At 35.4% G+C, this 20,850-nt stretch overlaps 1 pseudogene; it reads right to left on the minus strand.

The window, feature by feature from the left end:
• Positions 1–365: 365 nt before the first annotated feature.
• LOC133291442 (serine/threonine-protein kinase VPS15-like) lies at positions 366–6,072 on the minus strand (annotated as a pseudogene).
• Between the last annotated feature and the right edge of the window lie 14,778 nt (positions 6,073–20,850).

The raw sequence follows: 20,850 nt of genomic DNA on the forward strand, positions 1-20,850 counted from the left end.
AATAAAATCAATCCTAACATGGTTGTATGGTGACGCTTTTACTTTTATGCTAACATTTTTTTAGTATGAAAGAAATTTCATTAATTGGTGCACAATTTAGTCTTATATTATATTCAGTTGTATTGAATACGTGTTGAGCATTTTTATGTGATTAAGATTATTGTTGAGGCTTAAAATTTGACTCAGTCACCTCAAATTTCTTAATTTCTATGGATAGCTGAAAATAGTAATTGTTTTGGACCGGTGGATGACTTTACCTAGCTATTTAAAATTTAATATACTACGGATATAGGTATAATGGACAAATAGAAATGCGTTATGTTAGCTGCTATTGTTACGAAGAAAAACACAAAAAAAAGCTACTTTTATACTTTATATTATTTACTATCAATAATACATAGTGTATAGTACACTGCCGTACTCAATTTTCGGTGTGTATCGAAAATGCGCTCATTAAATAGCTGCCTACTGCAAGCCCCAATCACTTTAGCTATAAATAAAAGGGGATGGCAACCGGCAGAATTAGTGGCAGCAGCTGCAAGAATTGCCTTCGCTGTCAGCTCGGTTGTAAGAGGACCTCTTTTTGTCTCCTGTTTATAACAGTAGAAGGTGAAATTTTAGTTGCCTATATTCTAAAAAAGTTGGAAATTTTGAGGAGAATCAAGCAATATCTAACAACATTTCGAGGGCATGATAAATTTAACCCATAAAACATCCACTGGGATAACAGGAGATTTGGCCATTAGAAAAACAAGAGAGTTAATTAGAGAAAGTAAAGATTCCTGTTATCCATGCTTATCTGTCATCCTATCAAACATTGATTCCCTCTTGCAGCCCATTACCCCTTGTTCCCCTTCACTACGTAGTTTAAAAAAATAAAAAATAAAAAAACTTATACAAGGAATACATGATAGTTGGGTGTCTAATTTCTCGATCATTAGCTAAGAGAAGAAAAAAGAAAAAAGGCATGGTTGAGCTGAACCAACCGAAAGCAAACTACCTAGGTCATATCTCAAGGACAGTTGAAGTACCCAAATTTATAATTCATTCAGCATGTTCGAACCATAAATACAGCTAATGCACCTATGCTGATTGAGAACCTCCCCCCCCCCCCCAAACAAAAAGCTTGAATACGACAATCTACTGGAACATATATTACCTGTACAACTTGCACTCCAAAACTAGATTTTGTTTAGTAAAAATCATCATTTCCCATTCCTTTTAAGTTTGGTCCACAAAAACAGTAACTTCTGTCAGGACTGCAACAAAAGCATACATAAATAAATTCAATCAGACCATTTTCACAAGAACAAGTAAACAAGATTGAAGTTCAGCACAAAACCTGTAATGATCCCATCGTCGTATCTTTAAATCAGTGCCCCCACCAGTCAGTAAATCACCCCCTGGTAAGGGAAGTAATGAACGAATACCAGGAAGACAATGAGGAGGTTCATTTAGGTCATCAACTCTGTACTTGCGATTAACATTTCGTCTTGGATCTGATTGAGAAGTTGGTTTACTTGAAGGTCTGGCCAAGGCCCAAGGCAGATCAGACATTTCTGCATCACTGTCATAATTGGCCATCCTCAATACCTGCAAGAAGATTTGTTAATAGTACAAGACAATAATCAGATTATTATAAATATGAAATATGAATATATTTCATAATTCAACATAGTTGTAAGCAATCAGGGTTCAGGATCATATCATAAGCATTATGGAACCAGCTCAATGTAAATCATAAATTAGAAATTATACAACACTCCAAGTACTAGTGATAAAAACAAAAGGTGGTAAACTTCATTAGAAAACCACATCTCTTGATAAATAGAAATTTGAACTTAGCTGGAATATTTGTTGGGACAGGGTTTTGTTCTAGCACATATTGCTTTTATTTTCTACAAACATAACAGTAACTTATACCTGGTGGCAGCTACCATTCTCTGCATTCCAAAGAGAAACTTTATTGCAACCAGCCGCCACATAAACAAGGGGCCTGGCAGTTGAAGACAGAGAAACATTTGGAGGAGGAAGAAAGAGACACATCTTTTCTATAGGGAAAGCAAGAGAATACTGCCAAGAGTTCACAGGTATTAGAAACCTCAGATCCCAAAGTGTAATAACACCCCTGGAAGACCCTGACACAAACCAATTACCACAAGGCCCAGATGCCAGAGAAGAAGCATAGCCCTCCTCAGGAGTAGCTTTTAAGGTCCCAGGTATTGGAATTTGATCTAGTATCCCACAGATGAATGCCACAGTTCTGGGTGCTATACATGATGGAATAATTATCCACAGGGCAATTCAGGCTGAGTAAGGCACCTTCCTTGATATCCTTCTTAGTGATGTCAGCAATACCAGAATACTTCTCAACAACATTTCCTAGACCTCTAGAGATATGATCAATAGAAAACATATGAATTAATCCATCAGATGCTCCAACTATTACTTGTGCAGAATATGAAAGCATCGTTGCACATAACGCATGGCTTCCCTCCAGGTGATAAGTTAGCTTGGACCTGAATGAAATGTCCTTTTCCAGTTTTCTGGAATCCCAAATCTTGACTGTAGAGTCATCAGATGCGCTCACAAAGAAGCTTTGATCACCAGAAACTGCTATGTCACAGACAGCTGAACGGTGCTCCTGGAGGTGTGCAACCAACACCCCACGGGGCCTTCAACCAGAATCAGGAATGGATGTTCGAGCAAAAGATTGAAATCCTAATAGATTAGTTTGGGCAGTTGCATCTTCTAGTGCAATTGAAGTACACTGTTTACATAGGCTGTGTCATTTTCCCTGGGATCTGGTTCATGTACCACTCGATGGAACTGTTTAGAACCATTGCTGATGCTAAAAGAACCGGAAAAAAGCTTTGGTGCTGGAACTGAACTAGCCAAATCAAAGGACTTACTAAGTGGATTAACCCAAGGCATTGCAGATGAACTAACACCCAGAGAGTTCATTTGTAATGGAGAATCAGATGCTGCAGGAGGGATTCCCATGCCTCGCCTGTCCATACTGAAGGAGTACAAAGGTATGCCTTCTGATGGCTTTTCAAATGTCAAACTGTTTACACCACTAAAATGTGGTGACATAAATCCTGAAAACTGTAACTTTTCCATGCATTGGGGATCACGATGTCCTACTATATTGCTATCATTATGCATAAAGGCCCCCATATCTCTCAATTTTGTCTCAGCTTTATCACAATCAGTTCGCTCCGGCTGTTGGAAGGCAGTGCCAACAGTTTGTTGAACCCAAGGACCTTGTTGCTTGTCAGTCCAGTTCTTTAATGAGTCCAACTCATCAATTCCTTTTTTCAGTAAATCCATTTCCCATATTTTAGATTGTGATGAACTATACCATATCTTTCTCTGTCTTTCTAACATGTCCGAACTCCTGGAGTTCTCCAAGACTTCATAGAAAACCTGTCTTGAGACAGGAGGTTTTAGACATGACAAAAGAGCCTTCTCTGAAGCAAGAGACACAGGTTGTCTACGAAGGAAAGGCCGTATAACAGGAGCAAGGAAAACATAAGAATCTACTGCACCCAAGCTCTTAACTGCTAGCAGCAATAAAAGAGACAGTTGATCTTCGTACCCATTCACTAGGATAACACAATAAAGGAAAGCCACACTCTATCATTTGAAGCAATATCCTCTTCCGGAAGAACCCACTTTTGCATAGAATAGTCAAACAATCTAATGCTCTAACCATGACAGCTTCTGTCATGTCACTTAAAGCTTGCTCAATGTAAGGTAATAGATATTCTTCTACACTTCTTTGGCCCACAAAAAAGCACACATAAACAATCTTTTCATAGAATACTGTCCTTAATTGCTCATCTCGATCATTTAAGAAAGCAGGAAGGATAGGTAAGAGGGAGTCATTACTGGGTCTCACACCAAAGAAGAAGCACAGTTTACCAATGTCCTGAAGAAGTGCTCTCCTAATATTTGGTGTTTGCTTTGGACCCATTACAAGCTCTTGGACAACCTCTGCAATGGATTTCCTCAGCTGCAGAAGTTGGACATCACCATTTATCCTCTTCATTCTTCCAGAGGTCTGAGTGGATAATATCAATGGCTTCTGTGGCAAACTCAATTCATCAAGGACACCTGCCTCACTCAAGCTTATTGAGTGTATCAAGAATCCATACGCAGTTAGTGACAACTTAGCTATATTTCTGGCATAGCATATCCTCACACTTTCCTCTGGATCATCAGGAAGCATAGAAAGCATTGGAAGAATATACTCCAGAAATATCTTTGCATCACTAGGGGGGAAATCTTGCACTAAGGGCAGAATGTCACACGAAGTCTCTAAAGCAGCGCAACACACAATAGCTGCAGGATACGAAAGTATTGCAATCACATATGGGATAACACGCTGTAAACGATCTTCATCATCGACATATAGAGCAGAAGCCTTCAACAAGAGTATTGCCGCCCTCCTCAAGTGAGGCAACTTGACATTGCGTATGCAGGAGTAGAGCAAAGAAGTTATCAAAACCATGCCTTCACATCTCATACTATCCTTTGGTAATGGTAGAAAAGGTGTTCCAAATGTATGTGATTGACTATCATACTCAGACATCAATGAATTTAAATCATTCATTGTAATATTTTTCAGAAATGGATGGTCATTTCCTCAAAATGCAATGGAGATAGTTTGAAGCAGCTCACCAGGAGACTGCATATTTTTTAGACTTTCAGGAAAGGTAGAATTGTGTGCATTTCCTGTTACATGTCTGGGACCAGATGGAAAATTATTTTTTTTAGCATCCCTCAGTAGGCTACTAATATCACCAAGAAGTTCATAGTGATCATGAACCAAGCCTTTGCCTATGTCCTCTCTCTTCATCAGCGAGTCCTTCATGAAACTCACTTTCTTTAGCAACCATCTGTTCCAAAAGTTCTCCAGAAGTAACACCCGTATCATCAGATGACTTCTTGTTCATCATTTGTTTAAGTATCTCCTGGAAAGAACTTTGACATAGTAAAACCTAAATAGATTGTTCACACAGCAGCAAGGTAAAATAAGTGAGTTACATGAAGCATCAAATCATTAATGGACTAAAATATTTCAGCAAAGCCATATACCCTCATATCAGAATGGAGAGGAATCCAGCAACGGTAAAAATCATGCAGAAATGGTGAAAAATCGATCGGAAATACAACTGCAGCATATTCCTTTAGATATCTTTCAGCAGAAAATTGAAACTCTGGTTCTAACTGAATCATGTGCAGTATCATTTTACGGATTCCAAGATCTGGTATCTGCACCAATAGAGAATACAATATTTAAAATATAAAACACTGAGTCATGAGCATGGCCAGGAAGGGATCCCTACTGATGGGACTATGGGAGGACCAAACAAGACAAACACACACAATAGAGTACTTTTTCAAGATGTTGACTTGGATCATATTGCCCTCTACGATAAGCAAGAAGTTGAGACAGTTCAAATAGTGGCTGCCCCTCAAGGAAAAGTTCAGCAATCACACACCTGAAGAAGAAAAATGATATTTGCACCTTAGAAAAGTTAGAAGACAAAAATTAACAAGAAAATAGTAATTACGAACATCGTATAACTACCTGAAGAAGTAAAATGACATTTGCACCTTAGAAAAGAAAGAAGACAAAAAATAACAAGAAAACAGTAATTAAGAATGCCATATATACAACACCACAGTAGTTACTGCTTTTCCAAAATAAATCTAGAGAGTTCAGGTTGAACATAAATTTATATAAATATCAACTCAGTAGCAAAATAAACATCAACACTACCTCACCAGAATTACAGCAGCATAATGCCTGGCTGATCATATTAATGTAAATAACAAATATACACAATACTTTTCTCCATTGTTAAAGTCAGTTAATCAAATTTCATGCACAAAAGTATTCCTATTTGCAGCCTGAAATGTTGATAGTTGAAAAACTACAACATTCTCCAAGATTAAGATTTTTGCAGCAAAGAATGCTCACCCAACAGCAAATATATCCATAGATGGCTTTAATGGGGTATCTTGTGGCACCTGCATCTCCCCTCCATGTTCGTAAAACCTCTGAAAGGCCATAGCCCCAAAAAAAAATGAAAGAAAGAAAGAAATAGAGAGATTGAGAGTGAATTAGTAACATAAACGAAAGAAAGAAATAGAGAGATCGAGAGTGAATTAGTAACATAAACGAAAGAAAGAAATAGAGAGAATGAGAGTGAATTAGTAACATAACCATGTTAAGTAAGAACAACTAGTGACCAACAAGATAACACAAGTAGTGGCACACCAGAAGGATTAACATTTTGCCACACTAATTGCATTTTCTTTTTCTTTTCTTTTTTTTGTTTTAAATAAACAACAATGAACAATCCCTGTGCAATAATTTTACAGTACAGGTCAAAATTGTTAACATACAAAAACAAAGCCTACATATTGGCTCTCTAAGATCATGAAAGATTTTAGGTTCACCTCAGTTTCAATTCTTAAGCATATTGATAGACAAAAATTATAAGCATAAGCATCTTTGGTTTAATTGAGTCATCAAGGTCACTCGCTTGATTCACCATTTAAGCCTTACCTGGTAAGCATTACACTTGCATCTTTATACTAAAATTTACATTAATAGAAAAAAGGAGGGAAAACATAGCAATATCATATGCAATAGTTTCACAAGACAACATGTAAAGATCTAACTTCTAACTCGATAATAGAACAAGAGCATCATGGTTGAATCAACAAAATGAAATAAGATATACAACAAAAATAAATCAAATAGCAACAGAAGGAAAAGAAACCAACCTCAGGAGCTAGATAACAGAGTCTTCTTACGCCAATTCGAGGACGTAATCAGCACATTCTCACACTTGATATCACCTACAAAAATGCAAATTTATACAAATAACATCAATGCATTAAGAAAAGATACCACCAGTTAATAGATCCTTCTCAGCTCCACTCTCTCTTCTCTAATTTTCTATGTCTTTGAAGGCTAGGCTTAAATTAAATCAAGACTTACCATGACATACTCCTTTCTCATGGCACTGTTTTACGGCTAAAAGCAACTGCATATAACCCTGACACACCAAAAAAAAAAAAAAAACAGAATAAGAAACAGTTAATTAAAATATAAGAAGACCTGAAAAGCCAACCATTTCTTCTCAACGGGGGTAAGAAAAGGCCGAGTGCTTAATCGATCATGCAGATTATGGAAGAAATATTGCCTCAAAAGATATGCTGCTTTATCTGTTTCTTGCCAAAACTGCAAGCAGACACAGCCACATGAGGAATCTAAACTAGACGGATCTACTGAGAGAGATAAAAAAAAAAAAAAAAAGCAGGAAAAGTAGACAAAGTTCCACACAATTAATCGAACACATCAACATCACCTAATTTATTTGGGTTGGGATGATGAACCCAAACAGATTGAGCAGAAAAAATAAAATATTTACATATATATATATATATATATATATATATATATATTTAGTGGATCAACGGTGACCCATAGGATACAAATACAGGTGGATAATGGTCAAGATTGAGTGTAACCATTAGAAGTCTTAAATTCAATCTTGATCGTTAATCCACTTGTATCTAATAGCTCACATTACTATAAAATTAGAGCTCTCAGATATAAGTGGATCAATAAACAAGATTAAGAGTGTAACTTACACTAGTATAGAATGATCCTAACTCATTTTAGGATGTATGTCATTTTAGGAGAAAGACAGACAAAAAATAAAAATCAGAGAAAGTGAGTGATTTTTTTTAATTTAAATTTTAAATAAAAAATTTTATTTTGTATCTATCTCTCTTAAAATGATATAACCTTATGTCATTTAAAATGACAGATATTTTTCTCATATATATATATATATATATATATATATATGCATAATACATAAAATAAAAACATAGACAAAATTTACACTGACTATGCTAATAGCATTCTTTTCATCCTAAGAAATATGCCTATGTATTTTTCACTTGAATAAGTCTTTGTTTTAGTAGTTTGCGTAAATTTGAACATTCATCTCATTTTTCTTCACTGTTCTTTCCTAAAAAAAAAGCGCAAATTAGCACAAGTATTTTCAGCATCCAAACAGAGCATGAAAATTCCCTCAAACTACACACTACAGTACATAAACCCAAAACAATGTCTCTTTCAAATTGAACCGTATCTATTCTCCTTTTGTTACGTCAAAGTTAAGAACATTAAGCTCTTCAAATCAAATAGACTCAGCATTCAGCAACAGAAACACGACGCAAGCACTAAATTCAAAATCTCAAAAAAATAAAATATTGGGTTCATCATGTCGGTACGAGGAAGCCGATATGAGTTTGTGGTGAAATGTGAAAAAATATTGGGACACCCGAGTTAAAGTTATTACTTTTCGAAGTTTATGGTCAAAATTTTGAGTTTGTGGTGAGTCACACGCTTGTGTGGAGCACGACTTAACACAAGTGGCTTAGTCATGCCTATCTGGGTCACGTGTCTACGTCAGGCATGATCGGTTGTTATAGATCCGTAAATTAGTTTCAAAATGTTATATTTTGTAATTTCTTATTTAAATAATATTTCTTTTTGCCTCAATTTTTTGTGAGTTTTTTTTATAATTTTATACTAGGTTTATTGTTTATCGTATTAGATTATTTTACTCACTTTTTTTTTTTTGTCTACCTTACTTACTTATCTTTAATATCATTGGATCAGAATCTCTAAAGGGGATATAAAAAATGAGATTCTATTTTAATGGTATTGAATATTAGTACGTAAGATATAAAGTATATGAAGTATTGAAGTCCATATTTTTTTCTTTCTCTTTATTCTCTTTACATGGATCTATATGGATCACATATGTTTTTATGTATATATAGGAGATAAATTTATTTCTTATAATATAATATAAAATACATTAAAACCTTTTATACTATTCAGATTTTGGTTTTTCATAAACTGATTAATTGATCACATAATCGAGAAAAATATATAAACACAAATTGAGAAATAAATCTGAGGTCCGTGCCTTTGCACTGAGAACATCCTAAGATGAAGCTGGGACTTCAATGTGTTGAGTTGCTGTATTCAGTATTAGTGTCAGTTTAATTGATGGCCTTTGTTTGTTACCTGCAAAGTGCTGACAAAAGAAGAAACTATAATTAATAAGTGTATTGAAAGAAAATGGTCTTGAAGGCCGTAGGCATGTGAGGATGAAAACAAAGTTTTCAAAGCGGAATTACATATATCATATCAAGAAACATGTTTTAGGACATAGATGTTACCTTGTTTGCTTTCCAAAACTTGAAGATGATCAAAGTGAGGCTTGAAGATACAAGCCCTCTAATGTTGATCCACACCACCCACGTCAAGATGCAAGAACTCTTTCTTGAAGAACCACCAATTGATCACCACAAAGAGGCTTGCTATGCGCTCAATAGGTGAAGGATGAGGTAAGGTGAATGTGTTTAGAAGAGTGATATTTTCAGCAAGAAAACATCACAAAAATGGCGCATAGAATGGAGTAGAATTGGCTAGGTGTTTTTTGAAAAACCCTAAGGAGAACCTACCCTAGTTGGCGCACAAGAGTGTGATGAGAGAGTCATGATGCAATCAGATTTTTCACTTAAAAAACTGATTGAGGTGGCGCACAAAGAGGGAGAAAAAGGTGGAGTTGTTGCAACCTTTTGAATCCTCATGAGACTAGGTCTTAACCTAGTCAAAATTCTGATCTAATGGCCATCCATATGTGTGCCCCCTTCAGCCCCAGAAACGGTCTATATACGTTGAGCAGTTGCATTCAAATTTGAACCAACTCACTCACTGATTCTTTCAACATACCAAATCTGATTGGAGCTTATTTGGTTGACTAGATGACACTTATAATCACACCAAATCAGCGCCCTAAACAGCCCTTGGTGATCTCCAAAGATCTCCTCTTGATACAAGGGATTTGTTCCAACAAGATCTTATCTTATCCTTTTGTTATGAAACAACATTTCATAGCCAATTCAAATTCAAATTCAAACATTTAAATTCAAACGTTCAAACATTTAAATTCAAAATTCAAATTCTAAATTTAAATTCTAAATTCAAAATTCAAAATTCAAATTTCAAATTTCAAATTTCAATTCAAAATTCAAATTTCAAATTCAAAATTCAAAATTTAAACATTTGATAATTAATTTAACTAATTAAATTAATTAGTAATGTCTTGGACCATCCAAGCCCATTACATGATCCATGCGCCCTTTTCCTTTTTAGGTGGGCTTCCAAACTTCTTCTTGGGCTAACAACCATTATTAGGCCCAATACCTTTAATGCTAGATCATCATGATAATAAGGTGTTAGTGTGTGACCCATTAGGTCCAACATAGCCACTGACATAAATGGGCTCGGGCCCAAAAAGCCCACAACTCATTTAATGACAACACAGAGCACTAGCAATGCTTTGTTGCCCCAGAACTAGTTAGATTAATGACTTGATCATCCTATTATACATATTTGGTTACCGTACATATTTCCTTTCATCTCGGTTAAATTCCCATTAAACCTAGGGTAAGGAAATGTAACCCTTGCGGTTTAGGGTAAGCTTTATTCGAAATAGGGAATCTTCAATTTACTGACTCTAAAGGAAGATCATCTCATGATCTCTTTTACTATGCATAGATTCCCGAGTCCCAGTAAATGTCATCCCGATTTCTCTGGTTTACAGATAACCTAATCTCTCACAGAGATTTGACGAATTCCTTCAGCTTATCACCCTAGTCCTGTGCTCTTTCAGGACAAGCCCAACAGTGTACCTATGAGTCTCCATGTTTCAGGCAGACGAGGTATACAATCAAAGCATGCCTTCTAGAACATAGTCTAGGTAATAACTTCTGGTCTAAGGAAAGACATACCCAAATATAAAGAGACTACTCTAATGATACTATCTGTGAGATTTCCTCATAGAGTCTCTTTGTGGGTCTGTTCAGTGCGAGCTATACCCTTATAGGTCCACCCACGACTTTAGCTAAGACATCTCCATATCTGTAGCACATGAGGTCTTTACCTTGTATCCAAATACAAGTAGATAAGTCGTGCTAGTCTTACCCGAGATCACTGATCTCCATTCTCAGTGTCTCTAGACTAGGAACATAAAATTAGGAATAAAAGTGCGGTATCCTTGAATTCTCATGATCGTGATCTCATCACAAATACTCAAGAGATACATGTTCTATTCCAAGGGATTTATTCAGTTATTCAATCAAAATATTAACAATAATATTGAGACAAAATATGAAACAAGATAAATAGTACTTTTATTTATTTGCGACAATATAAAAGGTTCACATATGTCCTAATCTAATCAAAAGATTGTCTCTAGGACATCCATATACTAACAAGCTCCCACTTGGCCTAGAGCCAATCTGACCTTGCCTTGTGACCTTGTGGTCACATGTTCTAATGTTCTATATAGCAAAAAAATTTTTTTTATCAAAAATAATTAAATTGCTAGATCATCATCACATTATATTTGAACTTACGCAATCAAAATTCAAACTTGGAGTTGGAAGTGTGCTTCGAGTCCCTCAGCAACAGCGACCCTGGATCCATAAGCATGGCGACAACGGAGATGGCAAACATCCAATTTCCATTAAGATAGTTTTGGGAGACAAGTAAGTGTATTATTCTCTGTTCAACTTTGAATTAAAACTTGAATTTATTTGCAATATAGATTTAAACCTTAATTATTCCAATTGAGGACATTATTCACACATACAAAGTCCTTCAATATTTATGTAATTTAAACCCCGATATTTTTTGTTTGTTATATAAATCTTTTGCTTCATTTTATTGCTTTATGTATGATCAATCTCTTCAATAAACCATATATATATATATATATATATAATAATAATGAAACCACAGTAGACTCATTTAAAATAAAATGAAAAGAAACACAGTTACAGTTGTGAGGAACATGCCTCACGTATTTGAGCTCAATATACCCACAGGTCCATATATAGCGAACATGCACAGACAACTGTGATATACGGAATTCCACATACACACATAACAAATGAGTGAATTAGAATTAATGAAAATTAAATGAGCTTTGGCCAACCAATCAAATACATAGAACCTGGATTCACCAACCAGTTGAAATTCTACAAGGTTACAACTAATAGGCTTACACTTTATATAGTGTTCATGAAACATTAAATTATTAAGTAATAATAAAATATTATATTCATGGTGTTAATTTTAATTATTCTGACAAATGAATTAATCAAAATTAATGAAAATTAAATGATTTATTAAACAAAAGCAAATGGTACAATTTGCTAAATTATGCCAACCAACAAAATTTAAATGAGGGTTGGCCAACCAAACAAAATTATAGAACCTAGATTCACCATCAAGATAGTATTCATTCTTTTAAATTTGGCTTGATCTGTTTCAATTACCCATTCATATAAATTTTAGTTGTTTTGACAATTGATTATTTAATAAAAATGAATGAAAATTAAATGATCTACTAAACAAAAGCGAATAGTACAATTTGCTAAATTACACCTACCAAAAAAATTTAAAAGGTATGGTCAACCAATCAAATATATAGAACCTAGATTCACCAACCGAATAAGATTCATTCTCTAATTACATGCGGCTCGATCTATTTGAATTCTATAAGGCTAAAAATGAAAGTGGACACAGAAACATGAAATATTAAAAGGAAGATAGTTTTAAATATATTTCCTTTTAATTATATTATTTTTATATTTTCTACTTAAATTGATTATGCAAATCTCCTTTATAATTTTAAATAGTTTTTATTTACATTATTTAAAGCTTACCTACATTTAATTTAATATTTTAATTTGGTTTTCAATATTAATTTACAATGCATTAATCATGGGGAGGCACGCAAGAATGCGCGAAAATAAAAATAAAAATACATAACTTACATTTTTTTCATTACTCATACAATATATTATATGAAATAACACCTACTGCAGTAAGATGCTATATTTTAGTTATTCAATCATAAAAGTTACCAAAGTAATGGAGTATTAAAATCAACATTATCTTAAAAAGAAATTGAATGGTGTTCATATAATTTAAATAAAAAATAAAAAATATATAAGATTTTTATTTTAATACACTGTTAACTTAAAAATATTTAAACTTTTAAAGGATATAAAATACAAGTAGAAAATTATTTAAGTGGAAAATCTAAGAAGAATGTATTAAAAAATAATATGTGGCATTTTTGAAGGATGAATATATTAAGAGATTTAACTGCAATAATTGGTTTTCATATACTTCATTAATTAATACCAACATGTATTCCTATTGTAATTTTATTTTTAAATTTAGGTAAGTTATAAACAATATAAATGAAAAATAAGTAGAAAACTATTCTAAAAAGAACATCTGTAGAAATAATGTGTGGCAATTTTTAAGGAAGAATATATTAAGAGATTTAACTACTACAAAAAATAAAATAAAATCTAATATATAAAAAGAATTCATCCCCCGTAAAACATGTTTTCATTACAAGCACTTAATATTTCTACCAACATAAATTCCATTTCTTTAACCCTCGCCCTGCATGTATACATTTCATTGATTGAATCGAAACTAATCTAAATTTGTCTGTTGCCATAATTTAGTAAATTATTTCATTTGATTAGTTTAGTAAATTACTTAATATTTCATTAACTCTCATTAAATCATTTTCCTCAATAATTAAAACTATCATAATTGAATGCTTAATTTCTTGATTATGAAAATAATATTCTATTATTATTTCATTATTTTACAATACATGGCACCATATATAATGTGTAAGCCCCTCTGTTGTAAAGCACTCTTTACGGATATGAGTAGTCATTTTTGTAAGATGATATGGGAGCTCTAGGAGGGGTTTTGGGCTCATTATTTTTCCCTTTTTTAGCTAATTTCTTCTGTTTGTTCTACATTTTTTTTTTCTTTTATTTTCTATCTCCTCTTATAATTTTTCTTGTATTTTCAATTAGATCTGTCATTTTCCTTCATATTTTATGTTTCTTTCTTTCATTTTCTCTATAATAATGTTTCAAATTTCCCGTTCCCTCAATTGCAATTTTTTGTCTCATGAGGTCTCCTTTATTTATCAAAGTCTGCACAAGTATGATCTCCAAAGCTACCGATTCTGTTTCAAACTTTGAAGACAACATGGAGAGGAAAAAGGATATTGTGCATTCTTGGCTATCATCACTCAAAAAGTGCACATCAAGATGAGCGGTTTGGAGAAATAGAGAGATTATACAACATATGTTTCAGTAGTCATGTTAGCAATATCAAGAAGGATCCGTGACTTCTGAATTGTTGACATGACTATTGAAACATGATGTTTTAAAATCTCCCCATTCCTCTGAAATTTTTCTTAAATTGATTTGAATCGTTGGATCTATTTTTTTAAATGATTCAATTTGATCGCCAAGGATCCAACTGCAACTTTCTGTTGCCTCTCCATGTTGTTTTTAATTGAAGTTAAGTAGATTCGATAGTTTTGGAGTTCATGTATGCGCAAATATTGATCAACAGAGAAGAAGAGATTGAGTAATGAAATGTCGATGGATGTCAAGGAGTGACGGAGCCACCGTTGCGAAACCAAGATGAGACAAGATCGAAGGGAGGAGCTTCGAGAAGAACGAGTCCCTCAGTGGCGGCAACCCTGAATCCATAGAGCATGGCAACAACGGAGATGGCAAACATCCAATTTCCATTGAGATAGTTTTGGGAGACAAATAAGTAAATTATTCTCTGTTCAACTTTGAATTAAAACTTGAATTTTTTTGCAATAAGATTTAAACCTTAATTATTCCAATCGACGACATTCTCCACACATACAAAGTCCTTCAGTATTTATTGTCGTTAAGATGTAATTTAATTCCCGATCTTTTTTGTTCGTTATAAAAATCTTTTGCTTCATTTTGTTGCTTTATGTAAAATCCATCTCTTCAAAAAACCAAATATTTATATAATAATAATAATAATAAGAGGCAGGATTCTTTGACACTGGTGTCAAATTTGAAATTTGACACTTCATCTGAGAGCCGTTAGATCAAAAAAGATCAATGGTGTCACATGCTTACAAATCAGAGTCGTTGATCTTTTTTGATCTAATGGCTCTCATATGAGGTGTCAAATTTTAAATTTGACACTAGTGTCAAAGGATCCTACCTCTAATAATAATAATAATAATAATAATGAAACCACAGTAGACTGATTTAAATAAAATGAAAAGAGATACAGTTACAGTTCTAAGAAAGGAGTCACGTATTTGAGCTTAATACACCCAAAGGTTCATAGCAAACAAGCACACACAGCTTTGATATACAAAATTCCACATACACACTCATAACAAATGAGTGAATTAGAATTAATGAAAATTAAATGGTTTACTATACAAAAGCAAACGGTACAATTTACTAAATTATGCCAACCAAAAAAATTTAAATGAACTTTGGCCAACCAATCAAATAGATAGAACTTGGATTCACCAACCAGATAAGATTCAATCTCTTATATTCAGCTTGATTAGTTGAAATTCTACAAGGTTACAAATAACAGACTTACACTTTATATAGTGTTCACGAAACATTAAATTATTAAGTAATTATAAAATATTATTTTCATGATGCTAATTTTAATTATCCTGACAAATGAATTAATCAAAATTAATGAAAATTAAATGATTTACTAAGCAAAAGCAAATGGTACAATTTGCTAAATTATGCCAACCAACAAAGTTTAAATGAGGGTTGGCCAACCAAACAAAATTATAGAACCTAGATTCACCAACAAGATAGTATTCATTCTTTTAAATTTGGCTTGATCTGTTTCATTTACACATTATATAAAGTATTCATGAAACATTAAATTATAAAGTAAAAATAAAATATTATTTTCCTAATGCTAATTTGAATTGTTCTAACAAATGATTTAATAAAAATGAATGAAAATTAAATGATCTACTAAACAAAAGCGAATAGTACAATTTGCTAATTTACACCTACCAAAAAAATTTGAATAAGGTATGGTCAACCAATCAAATATATAGAACCTAAATTCACCAACCGAATAAGATTCATTCTCTAATTAAATGCGGCGCGATCTATTTGAATTCTATAAGGCTATAGATGAAAGTGGACACAGAAACATGAAATATTAATAGGAAGATTGTTTTAAATATATTTCCTTTTAATTATATTATTTTTAGTCCATGAACACTGCGGGTGCATTGGTGTGTCCAAACGGAATCACCAAATACTCATAGTGACCGTATCTTGAACGAAATGCGGTCTTGGGAACATCCTCCGGCTTAACCCGAATCTGATGGTATCCGGACCGGAGATCAATCTTCGAGTACACGCAAGCACCCTTAAGTTGATCCAACATATCATCAATACGAGGAATGAGATACTTGTTCTTGATTGTCACCTTGTTCAACTGTCTGTAATCGGTGCACAATCACATGGTCCCATCTTTCCTTTTCACAAAAATGACCGATGCTCCCCATGGAGACACACTCGGTCGAATGAAGTCTTTCGCCGAAAGATCCTCAATATGCTTCTTCAGCTCTGCCAACTCTGGTGGAGACATATGAAATGGAGCTAATGAAATAGGCCCCACACCAGGCAATAAATCAATGAAGAACTCTATCTCCCTCTGTGGCGGAAACTCAGGAATCTCCTTAGGAAACACCTCGAGAAATTCTCCCACCACAGGAATGCCAGTGATATCCTCTTGTGTCCCACTCACCAAACCTCCCAACATGACATATCCAAATGCCCCTGCTCTCAAGGCTCTCCTAGCCTGCAGCATTGAAATATAAGGCGAGGAACTGGCTGTGGAATCATACGGAGACATCACCACTCGCTTTGCACAACAATCAATCATCACACAATTCTTGGACAACCAATCCATGCCAATGATTATCTACAAATTAGCCATCGACAATCCAATCAGATCAACCGAAAACTCACGGTCGTCCTATTGAAACACGACATCGCGATGTACATTGGAGGTATCAACCTTTTCTCCTGTGGCGATAGTCACCCGCAACGGTGGAGAAAGCACAGCAATGGGTAACTCAAGCCCTACAGCAATCGGGATTGCTATAAAAGAATGCGTAGCCCCGGAATCAAATAACACATCAACAACATATCCACCAATAGAAACGGTACCTTTCACAAGGTTCGGAGCTCGGTCCGACTACTGTCGATCCAAAGTATAAACACAGCCAGTGGCAGGTGGCACCACAGGTACCGCTATAGGTGCAATAAGAATCATCTGCAATGGAATCGCCTAAATCGCAGCAGCTCTCGCAGTAGACGACAGAAAATCTCTAGCATAGTGGCCTTCCTTGCCACAGTGAAAGCAAATGACCTGGACGGCAGCACACGGCCCCACGTAGAATCTCCCACGATCGGTACATCTGGGAGTAGGAGGTCTAGTTGAACTCCCCTGCGTAGAAGTCCTCTTGAATTGGCTTGGCGCCTGCCTAGCAGCCAACTACTTTCTCTTTCCTTTTTCACCAAACTTCCTATCCTTCCAGGAAGTGGAACTACTGGTTCCCTTTACCTCAGCTACTTTGGCCCTCTTGGCCTTGCTCATAATACAGACATCCTAGATGTCACGACACTGCTGAATCAACGTGCCGAAGTCTCTAGATGCAGCTCTAGCAATCTTGTCTGCAATCTCCTCATTAAGTCCCCTACGGAACTTAGCAGCCAAAAGGTCAGCGTAGGCATATCAATGCGAAAATATGCATATTTGACTAGTTCATTGAACCTAGCCAAATACTCGTCAACCGTCAACGAGCCCTGCACCAACACGTTGAACTCCCCTTATTTCTGCTTCTGCGCGTCGTAGGGAAAATAACTCCCAAGAAACAGGTCCTCAAAGAATGGCCATGTAATCACATGACCCTGCATCTCATAAGCTCGAGAGGTGTTCGTCCATCACTTATGTGTGTCTCCCTCCAGCATATAGGTGGCAAACATTAGCTTCTAGGGGTTTGTACTCTGCATCACCCTAAATATCTTTTCCAGGGTCTGAAGCCATCTAGCAGCATTAATAGGATCATAAGATCCATCAAAATAAGGTGACTTATGCTTGCGGAAAGCATTCAGCCGACGGTCGATCGTACCTCTGTCCTTTGCGGGCTCATGGTAAGGCTGCATCATCCCAGAGAGATGACTAACACCCTTCATATGACTAAGACTCTCATCCTGATGACTGGGTGGAGGCGATGGTGCTGGTGGTGTTGAAGGTGGTGGCGGAGGATACTGGCCACCAACAGGACCAGTCCTAATCTCTTCCAACATGACCCTCATCATGGTCATGTTCCCCAAGCGATTTGCCTCCAGTACATCTTCTGTGGCTTTCCTGTTCGCCTCTCTGACGGTGTCCAGCATAGCCTGGTTAGCCACTCTCATGGCCTCCTGGTTGGCTTGTTGAGCCGCCTGCATCTCAGCTAATGCAGCCAGGACCGGGTCAGGCTCTCTAGTCTCTCGGTCCCTCCGAGGTAGTACAATGACTCTGCACATGTTACACAAAGAATGAGTTGATCAGGCCCACCCAATATGGTCACGCATGCATCATCATAGTAAAACCCAAAAGAAACTCACAAGACAAAACACACAGCAAAACATCCTAAGTTATTGCAATACATACATGCTTTTTCCCTAGAAAGTGCTCTGATACCATAAAATGTAACACCTCGCGTATACCTGGATTGTTATCATATTACCATATTAAGCTGCACTTAATTAAAATGCGGAAACTAACTTTTTCTTTTCAATTATGACGTCATTAATATTAACCAAGTTGATTACTTAATCCATTTTCCATATAATGCCTGTATGTAAATTGCAATTAAACAACTAACTGGAATACCTCATATATAAATGTGTTTCTAGTCACAGAATTACAACACGTAGATCGGACGATATCCTGATAATTTATACAACTCAAGCTAAAAGCATAAATAACATCAACGTGGCATGGATAACCCCCATGCTCACCAAATAAGGAAACAAAGCCCAAGACAGTCTCAGCTCAATAATCAATATAATGACAATATAACATAAATCAGCATCCAATCATAACAGTATAATCAGCATGCATCAGTCAACTAAACTCTGGACTCCTACCGCCCGAGGTATCAATCCCCGAGGTACCTGAACCTGAAAATATGCCCAAACGTAGGGTGAGATCTCTAAAAAAAATCTCAGTAAGACAAGGGGTCCTCAAGGATCTCTCCACCCCAAGCTCACTTACATATGCAGTATAATTTCGAAAGCAGTAAAACAATATAAGTTTCAAAATTTGTGCAATGCAGCATATAATCATGTCATGTGTGTCAAAATCCTACTGGCCAAAGAACATGCAGGAATTACATACGTCTACAACCTACAATCAGTGCAAGACGCTACTTGCACCCACCCACAGAATCACCATCTTGTATGACACTATATACTCAGACTTACCGTCTAGGTAGAACAACACATACATATTATAAGGCACTTGCACTTAACAATTCAATAGCATTTCAAATATCAATACATGAAAACACATCATGCATAAAAACCATCCTTCCATGAGGTATGGTAGAACCAACAATGGCAAAACCGAGGATACAGAGGCTTACCTCTCAAGCTAACAATCCAATTAAGAGTCCTCACTAGCCCAAGGTCGCCTAATAGCACCCTCACAGTCTGTTTATAGCATAAATAATCATCATTATTCATAGCCCAACGTTTTACTAAGTGATTAAGACTTTCCAACTTGTTTTAAGTGATTTTAAGCTAATTCTGCAAGAGGTATTCGAATACTCCTCGATGAGTATTCGAATATTCCATGTCTCCAGAAAGTATCTGAATACTTTCACTAAAATATTCGAATACCACATGGTATCCAAATACTTTCATCATACTATCTGAATACTTTTCTTCCCAGAAAAGTATCCTAATACTCCTTCAAGAGTATTCGATTACCTGTTAATGAGTATTCAAATACTACACAAAAAATATGTGAATACTTATCAGACAAAATGTAGAAACTCGAGCAGTTTACTACATAATTCTGTTTTTACGGGTCCAAATGCGATTGGGAGTCCAATAACTTGACAAACAGAAGTTCTTTAACACATTTTACACATGGTTCATCAATCTTTAAGTTGAATGATCAAAGTTTCCCTTTTTAATGGATTAATCAAGCTAAAACCATGAATATACAAGGGAGGTGATCGTGGTATACCTCAAGCTTCAAAAAATCAGAAAATGACACTGCCTTGGAGCTTCCAAATCAGTCCCAAGGTTCTTACTTTCAACGACCACGAAAATGCACCACAAGCATGGTCCTTTATACCAAAAGGTGGCTTCTTGAAGCACTAAATGCCAAGAAAATGGTTTCCCCCAACCAAATTCAGAAACACAGCCCTTAAACCCCAACAAACAGCAGCTTACCCACTCAGAAACTGGTCTTTCTCCCACCCCCAGGTTGCTCTCAAGTGTCTATGAAGCTAGAAGTGAAGAATCCATCATAAAATTGATGTCTTGAGGGATTCTATGGAGGAATGAGCAACAATTTGGTTAAGAAGAAGAGGGACATCAACTGAGTATCAGCCAACTCACGTAGGAGGCAATAGGAATTAACCTAGGTCTTTGTGCCACCCTCTATTTATAGTCGCATTAAGTTTAATCACATTGTATTAGCACTAATAGCTACACTTATCATTTTAATCCCAAACTTGAGATTCTAAACCTAGCCATTTTTCTAGGATTTTTCATATTTTTATTATATTT

The sequence above is a fragment of the Gastrolobium bilobum genome, unplaced genomic scaffold (genome assembly GCF_033153095.1).
Source record: "Gastrolobium bilobum isolate Gb01-03AN ecotype WA unplaced genomic scaffold, APGP_CSIRO_Gbil_v1 utg501, whole genome shotgun sequence".
NCBI lineage: Eukaryota > Viridiplantae > Streptophyta > Magnoliopsida > Fabales > Fabaceae > Gastrolobium > Gastrolobium bilobum.